Below are 8,822 nucleotides of genomic sequence, written 5' to 3'. Positions count from 1 at the left end.
ACATTAACATTAGTGGAATGGAGCTGGCAGACTACCTTACACGAGCAGACAGTAAAAACCTCATTGCTTGTGTTAAATAGGAAATGATTATTTCTCTGTACTTACATTGTTCTGTTGTCTTAGTTAGATAAAATATAATTTATGTGCCATGGTTGATTTAATTGTATGTACATGCTATAATAGGGGAGCTTTACTTAAAAACTAAAGAGCTGTCACAGTTTAATGTTATGTTATGTTTGAGTGTGTTTTATTGTTCATGCATATGCTGGATGAAAACATTTGAAAGCTTCAGCCATGCACAGATACCATCAGTTTTAATATTAACTAAAGTTAGTCTTAAAAATGGAACCAAGAAAACTTGGGAAATGCCTGGAAGCTTACTTAGCTGTCAGAATCACTTCATACACTCATTTTCAGGAAAAAAAAAATCCAAAAATAAATATAAAATATTACAGATATAAACTTAATGAGCAAGGTAAACATAATGTGCAAAATTGTGGGTAAAATAAATGCATGTTGTGACTTTATGAAAACATGAACCAGTCTAAATGTGGACAGTCTGAAATACAGTACATTTGACCAAATTACTCATTTTCCAAAGTCTGGGATTCAGGTCTTTTGCTCTCTTCATCACGATTTTGTGTGTCAACCCCAGAGTCCAAAACCGGTTTCTCACTGGCAGCTTTTCCATTAGGACCAGTTTTTGTTGGTCTTTCTGATTTTCTGCGTGACTTGATCCTACTATTCTTTGATTTCAGCGTATGACCATGTTTATTATAAACACTCATGACTTTGAGGACAGTTCGACTGGACACGTCACACATCTGGGCTGTTTTTCTAACAGACAGGCCTGCAAGCTGGGCACCAACTATTTGGCCTCTGTTGAAGTCTGTTAACTCACTCATACTAGAGGTGATTTCTTCTGAAGCTGGCAGACGATCAGCCTAATAACTGATCAGCCGCCTCTGTAGCTGTGATGTAGTTAAAGATGAAGCTGTTTTCCCACACTGTTTCCGTTATTTTGTCCACTCCAGTGCTGCATGCAGGGAGAGATCACAGGAGACACGTGTCCTTGTATGTCTGTAAATTGACAGCAATGGGGGCAATGAACACAAACACCGAAGATGATCATTTAAAACACTGAATTTGTTTGAATTACTAACACTGATACTTCGACTGCTGGCGGCTCCATTTTGAGTCAAACTCATGATAATACTACGACAATAAACATTCCCGGTGCTGTAAGGTAATTTAGGCTAACCAGGTAGTTAGCATGCTGCTGTATTAGCTTCGACCACCAGCAAAACGTTTTCAGACTGAGGTGTTGTCATTTCTCATTTCGTACCATTTAAAAGTGGGAACCCGCCGCTTTTACACTGTTTGTGGTGCTGTACCTTATTTATAAATGAAATGATGCTGCCCACCACTACAGAATCACCAAGCTGGCTTTTTCTTCTTCGTTTATTTGGTCGCCTCTCCTCCTCCTCCTCCTCCTCCTCCTCCTTCTTCTTCTTCTTCTTTTTGTTTATCGGCGGCTCGCTAACCAACAAAAATTTAAAAATATCGCCACCTACTGTTGATTTCGACTTTGAAGAAGAAGATGATCATCCAGTCTAATCCTGGTCATCATCACATCCTCTTTCCTACATCTGCTTCTTGCATTATGACTTATCCTTTCCAGATTTGTCTTATTTCCATATATCTATTGTTTATCTCTGAATTATCTTATGTTACTAATTCTTTTCTTTTGCTGCATTGCCTGCTATTCTCCTCAATTCCCACAAGGTTGAATAAAACATAGGTTTGCATCTATTCTAAGCCGTTTCCCCCCAAAAAAACTACAGTTGACTATATTCATGGAGTTAAATCAGCGGTTTAATAAATTAATCACTTACTTATTTGCAACCGCTGCCAAAGTCCATCAGTGTATGAAACAACACGTAGCACCAAATTCACTAAGCATACCCTAACATATGTAATCATACACCTTCATCCTGTCCTGCCTCTGAAAATTGGGGAGGAATATTATTTCTACTTTTAGCCATAAGAGGGCGGCAGAGACTGATGCTGAATAAATAGGTCCAGTGTTGTAACGTGAGTGTCTGGCTGTCTTTGTATTAACAGACGAACAGTCATAATATACTATTCCTTATTTTGATAGGGACCTTCCTGACCCTGAGGGTGTTCTTTTACCTTCCCAGACCTCCCTTAGGGAAAGTCTAATGAATTAAAAAGAAACAGCTCTGCCATGCATCTTTGAAGCAGCTTGTAACGTTATTGCTGTTGCTCTGCTACTGCTCCTGGTGGCCATTAGCCCAGGCTGCAGGTTAAAGGGCAAAAGGTCAGACAAAACAGGGTTATATGTCTGAGGACTGGCCAGTCAGAGAGGTCGAAGTTCATACAACACAGTCAGGCGAACAGCAAGACACTTGGTAAGGAGAATCGATTGTGTATTTTTTTCTCACTCAAATGTGTATTTCTATGTATTTATGTCATGAAGTGAGACTGTATCCTGCAGCTCGATAAACAACTTCAGCTTCTTTCACTTTTTATTTCTGCTCTTCTCCAATTTTTCTTTGTTTCCATTTCTTTTGTTTCTTGCTTTTCCATCTTTTGACTTGGAGCAGATACTGGTCATGCTTTGTTTTAAAGCAGGCTGAAATGCATTGTGGTGCCAAGTGCGTCCTGTTTTTGGGAGTTTTGGCCATTATTATTCCTGTCAGTTAGAACGTTTCACTATGCAGTGAACTTTGTGAGAGCAGAAGGTGGATTTAGAATTAGAATTTTTTTTAAATTTTCTTTTGTTATAACTTATTGCTTTATACTACACATGCAAGACATTAGGGAACTGAAAAGGTTGAAGAAGGTTAAGGCTGATAAAGAAGATGAAAAGATGAGGAGAGGAAAACAAAATGAGAAATAAGATGAGTAGGGATGTGAATTGAAAGGTGAAATAAACGAGAGATATTACATTTAACTTCTTATTACCTGGTTATTCTGACATGTTTCTGTAATGCATAAAAACACATGCACACACACTCAGTCTCTCTTAAACACTCTGCTCACATATACTATGTTGGTCACGCACAGAACGTTCTGGAAATAATTACGGACGGTTGATCTTGTGAGGACTGGACGAAAAGAGGAGACAAATTGCAACCATGGCTGGTTTGTTCACTCTGCTGCATCACCGATGTTAAATATTTCTGCTCATAACGTGAGATACATACATGTTTCTGTTGTAAAGTATTGGACAATCAGATTTATGTGTGTTTTAGTAATTATGGTTTGAAATGTGAAGCAGAAACACAGCATTAGATTGTTTCACAGACATCATTATTCTGAGCAGCACAAATGCCCATGTTTTATTTTCCTTTCAAACAGGAACATCAACACAATATTGATGCCATTGGAGTTAAATAACTGAAAGATACAGAAAATAATGAATCAGTATTCGCCAAATCCTAAATCTAATATTAAAGCAAGTGTAGAATATAACTAATTTATGTCTCCCATATTGGAACATGAGTAATACAAGTACATACACACACAAACAAATATGTCTGTACACACACACACAAACACTAATCCATAATTTTGACAGTCACATACACCTATGTGCTTTCTCTCACGTTTGTTTTCATTCTTTTTGGGAGTTTACATTGACTTACATTCATTTCCTGGAGACTTTAACCATAAACATATAACCACTGCTCCCCTAACTCTTATTCTAATTTTATTCTAAGTCATTAATTAATCAGGTGTGGACACACACAAGAGCTGTGAGGAGTCTAACTGAAATAATGGATTTCTCACCCTTTTACCTGAACTTATAAACATTAATACCTAACCCCAACCTTAACCTAATTCTAACCTTAACCTCAAAACCAAGTTTTAATGTTAAAACATCCCATTTAATTTGTGAGGACTGGCCAATACAACACACACACACACACACACACACACACACACACACACACACACACACACATGCACAAACAGGCCTCTGTTGCCAATGCTCTCCCACTTAGACTGTGTTTTCACAAGTCAGTAATGGATGAGTCCATTAGCGTTAAGTAACAGGGTCGGCTATTTTTCACACTCTCACTTTGCTAAAACTGGGCCGGGTCTCTCAGAGCTTTCAACACAGCCTGCACTTTACATGATGAAATATATGGAAACACACTACACTCAGTCAGCGCACACACTCTCATCTTAACCTTTTATTCCTTCAGCTATACCACATGAGTTAGCATGTATTTTACCTTGAGTGTTTAAGAGTCTGCATGTGTTAGTTCTGGCTGATTTACTTCTAACTTATGTCTGTGAAGATTCTCAGTCGTCCATGCGAAGTTATCTAGAGGTTGGGTCATAGGAGCTGGACATCTAGCTATTAAGGGAAGCTTTCCCTTAGACTGATGAAGCTACTCGGATGAGCAGTGAAACTAGAAGTCCAGTTGCCGTGACTCAACCTCTAGTATACTTCGAACCTAAATGTGTAAAAAAATAAAAAGTGTGAGTAAGAGCTTATATGTAGTGAGGCTTCTTATTTAGGTGTAATTACAAACTAAGATTATTTGTCTACATTTCAGGAATGCAGACGTTATGTGATTGGGTTGATGATACAGCAGGAAAAAAAGTCTGTGAGAAGGGAGATAAAAAGTATGTAAGAACAAAAATAGGCTTTCTTTCATTTCTTCCTTCTCTCTTCCTCATCATTCTTTCCCTTTCTCCTGTTCCTGCAGCTAGTTTGCAAAACTAGTTTCAGCTGTTAATGGTTATTAGAGATTAGATATGAGTGCGTGAATGGTGATCTGTGTATCTAGGCTTAATATTTGGTTACAGCTGATAAAGAAAAGAAAGGAAATTGCCAGGAGGGATTGGGACTGATGTATGTGTGTGTGTGTGTGTGTGTGTGTGTGTGTGTGTATATACATATATATTCATATATACTTGTGGATAATGATAGCCCACAGGAAACAGTGGCCAAATTACCAAACTGGCAACCACAGAGAATGACAGGAAATAGTTTCTATTGTATTTTTGCGAGTAGAAATGGAAAGTAAAGTTTTGAGGTAGTTAAGTGTCAGAAGCTCTATACGAAAAAACACTGGCCAGTACTGGAAGTTGTTTAAAGTGACAGTTAAAGTTTTCATACCTGCAGACAGTCAACATGAACCCTGATTAGTGTTTTTTGGCCTGTATTTAGGTTAAAGGCCGAAGTCTTCATGTATTCCAGTGGCATGTTGAGAGTTGATGCTGACTTAAAGCACGAGCTCAGACCTGGTCACTGTTTCAATATTTAACTGAAAACCACCCTCTTTCTTTAAACATGTGCTTCAGTAGTATAAACAGCATGTCGGGTGCGTGGTGTGAACCCCCGTCTGCTCTCCCATCCACCCCTAACCTTTTCCCCACGGTGTGCGGTATTAGAATGAAAACATATTTGACAAAACATATTGTGTCAATGCCGTTTGTTACAAATAACATTCACAACTGGAGGTATTTGAAAAGAAACAGAAATTGTTCAGTACGTTCAGTCGTCCATAGATATCATTACATCCAGTTCATAATAAAACAGGCAGATGCAGGAAATTATGCGTTAACTTTTGAAAAAAGAGAAGCTGCGAGTTTCTGGGTGACAAACTGAAAAACCTCTCATGCATCCTCGAGTCGATGACATGACTGGGAAGAAAATGTCATAACAGAATTTAGAGGAGCTCAGGAAGAAGAGAACGCACATACGACTGTACTGATGTGACCTCTCTGAGGGAGCACTAAACTTTCTGCCACTGGAAGGGTCAAAGGTCAGAGTCAGGACTTTGGGGAAATGATCACGCACCATGTCCTCATGAATCATCATGGCAACCTATAACTAAGTGTGTGTGTGTGTGTGTGTGTGTATATATAGTATTCCCATATGCGCTTATTAGTCTGTTTGCTTGTGACTGTATGTGTGTAAGGGTGTGTGTCCAGTTGCATACTGATGAATGAGAAGCACTTTCCTTTGGAGTTCAGAGGTTAAATTCTTCCACTGGAAACATTTAGACACTCAAACCTCTCTGACACCTGGGAACGCTCCCCCACACGCTGTTCACACACACAAACACAAAAGGAAAAAGTTGAGCAAACAGCCTGCTAGCACACCACCCGGCTGAAAGGGTCCTGGACATGAATAAATCCAGGCCGTCTTCAGCATGTGAGAATAACTGTCATGAGACTCAGGCTGAATCTGAAGCTGCTCCAGAAATGTGATCAGGATAATAAAGAAGCAGGAAGGTCTGATGGAAAAGCAGGAAAACAGAAACTGTCACATTAGATGCGATGAATTATTCACCAGTGTTGGTTGGTTATATTGCAGCTTTAGCTTGTGTTTGACATTCACTGCAACTTAAGATCCCAGGGGTTTACAGCTAATTATAAAATGGATGACTGTGTTTTCACTTTGTTTGCTATTCCCCTTTTTAGTGTTGCACTATTTACCATGTCAGAAAATACCTTTTAAAAAGAAAATGAATTTCATAAACTTAATGATTTGAACAAACTTTAGTTAACATTGCATGAAAAAGCTGGACTTTAGATGTTACAGGATTAGGGGTTTCCCTCTGAAGACTTTTCTTTTAAACATCTTCCAAAGATGTCTGAACATTAGAGCTGTCATGAATGCAGGGTTTATTTCAGGACTGGTGTTTTAGATGGAGTTTGTTGTAGGGGATATTTGATGCACCGCTCGGCAGCAGCTCTTATACTGGTCAGGTTGAGGTTTCCCTGCAAAGTCCATGATTCTGTGTGGAATGTCAGGCTGCTGTACCCTCTGATCCCCTAATACCACAGTGAAGGCCTTCTTTGTTCCTGAGTATTCAATATTAAACACACACATACTATACCTTAGCAGTGCTGTGTAGAAGATAACGGCAGGCCGAGTCCCATGGCAGCCGGATCATCTTTCACTCCTGGAGCTGGAGGAGAACGAGGTTGAAGAGGGTGAGGGGGGAGTGCTGCTAACTGCCGATGAAAGAGAGACAAGACGGGAATTATCAAGCATGAGGAAAAGTCAGACAGAGAGATAAGTATAAGGGAAAGTCATGGCAGAGAGATCACAGAACTAAAGAGATGGGGAAAGTGAGTGATGTGAGCAGAGATATCATGTAATTACACTTCAGGCTAAAAACGTATCTGACGTAACAATAAAAAAACTAATAAGAGAATAGAATATTTATATAGAACAAACATTAAAAAGCAAGATTAGATAAGTTGGAGTAAAGGAGGAAGGTCCTTTTTGATATTGAGGGTTTTTATGGATTTGTATTGATGATATTGCTTTATTTATTGGCCTGTAGGGTGAGGGTTCATGTATTTAAGCATAAGCTGCACATCATGTTGCTCAATCTAAACAAAGATGACAGAAGCAGCACCGACTAAAGGTAAATCTACCTTCTTTAATCCCTGGTCATTCATCCATCATAATCCCATAAAACCCCCGTTTACCTCAGAGTGAAAGCATGAGCGTTCAACTATCACCCAACACCATAATTCAGAGCCCAGCTTAGGGTTTATATCTGCTCAGCTTAGAACCGTCAGTGTCTGGGCTATGAAAACATTCTGCAGGTGTCTGTCTAAGTAAAACTAACATCTATGTTCACTTTCATAAAGATAATGAAGTTTATTCTTTGTCTGGGACATATGGTCTGATAAGAATCAACAGCATTTTAAGACGCACACTTTTGTAAGATTGTGGTCCTGATTTTATATGATTTCATGTTTTTTCCTGTGTTTACACTTCTTCTGTCAGACTTCCTGTCTAAACCAAGACTGTGTTGGTCCTTTTTAACCTGCACTCAGTTATTCTGCTCCTTTCCCCCACATGTCTTTGTCTGTTTTCCCACCTTCTCACCGGTTCCACCCACAGTCACTTGTTCCATATTTGCTCAGTTAGTCGTCTGTTTATGCCAATACCCTCACTCATGGTCAGTCCTACTGCTTGTCAAGCCATTTGCCCACATACCTGTGTTTGTTTTTTAAATTTTACTTTATTTGTTAATAAATTAGCTTCTTTTTGAGGTAATTGTAAACTCATTATGGCTTTATTTGAAATGTTTTTGATAATAAGCCGAGTCTGTCTCTGTCTTAGGTGGTGGATTAACCAACAGGCTAAAAGAGACCAGCACAGTCGTGTAGACGTCAGTTTGTGGGATTTTGAAATGATTTTCTTGCCAAGTGCCCACTTCATGACCCGGTTTTGTCGTTAATCATGGTGCTGTTATCAACGTGACATTTAAGTTGAATCAATCAAAACACAACCGACTGTATCAAATGGCAAAATGTTCTGTCCAAGGTTGAAAACGCACATGATCAAACATGCACCAACACAGTGAGCCCATTGTTTTCTTTATCACTTCCTGCTGTTCTTGCAGACATTGTCCAACAGGGTATTTATTAATAATCCTTCTGCTCCAGTGACATTTACAGTACAGCAAAGCACCTTGGAGAAGCTGCTGCACTTCATCTGCCCAGTGATTCTGTCTATTAGTGTGATGCCAGACTGACTCCACATTGTTGGGATCAGGGCTCTGTGGGGGTCAGACCATCTCCTGCAGGACCGCTGGTTCTTCATGACTCTGAAAATAGTTCTTCATGAACTCTAGCGGGTTCTTTATGAGCTTGTTTTTCTGAACAATGAACCTGGGATCTGGTGTTGGGTGATACGGATCTAAAAACATCTAAAGTTCCTAAAACTTTAGCACAGTGCTGTATATACCCGGCATTATTTAACTAGTTGTAACAGGAACGTCAGTCCAGGTGGTTTCCCATTTAAAGTGTGT

At 39.2% G+C, this 8,822-nt stretch overlaps 1 long non-coding RNA gene across 1 annotated transcript; it reads right to left on the bottom strand.

The window, feature by feature from the left end:
• Positions 1-225: 225 nt before the first annotated feature.
• Positions 226-1,496, bottom strand: LOC113145854 (uncharacterized). The gene is made up of 2 exons (XR_003297280.1): positions 1,395-1,496; positions 226-1,080 (listed from the first exon to the last, which is right to left on the bottom strand). It is a non-coding gene; the product is annotated as an uncharacterized LOC113145854 (long non-coding RNA).
• Between the last annotated feature and the right edge of the window lie 7,326 nt (positions 1,497-8,822).

This window comes from Mastacembelus armatus, chromosome 7 (genome assembly GCF_900324485.2).
Source record: "Mastacembelus armatus chromosome 7, fMasArm1.2, whole genome shotgun sequence".
NCBI lineage: Eukaryota > Metazoa > Chordata > Actinopteri > Synbranchiformes > Mastacembelidae > Mastacembelus > Mastacembelus armatus.
This window is presented reverse-complemented; position numbering and strand designations above follow the sequence as displayed.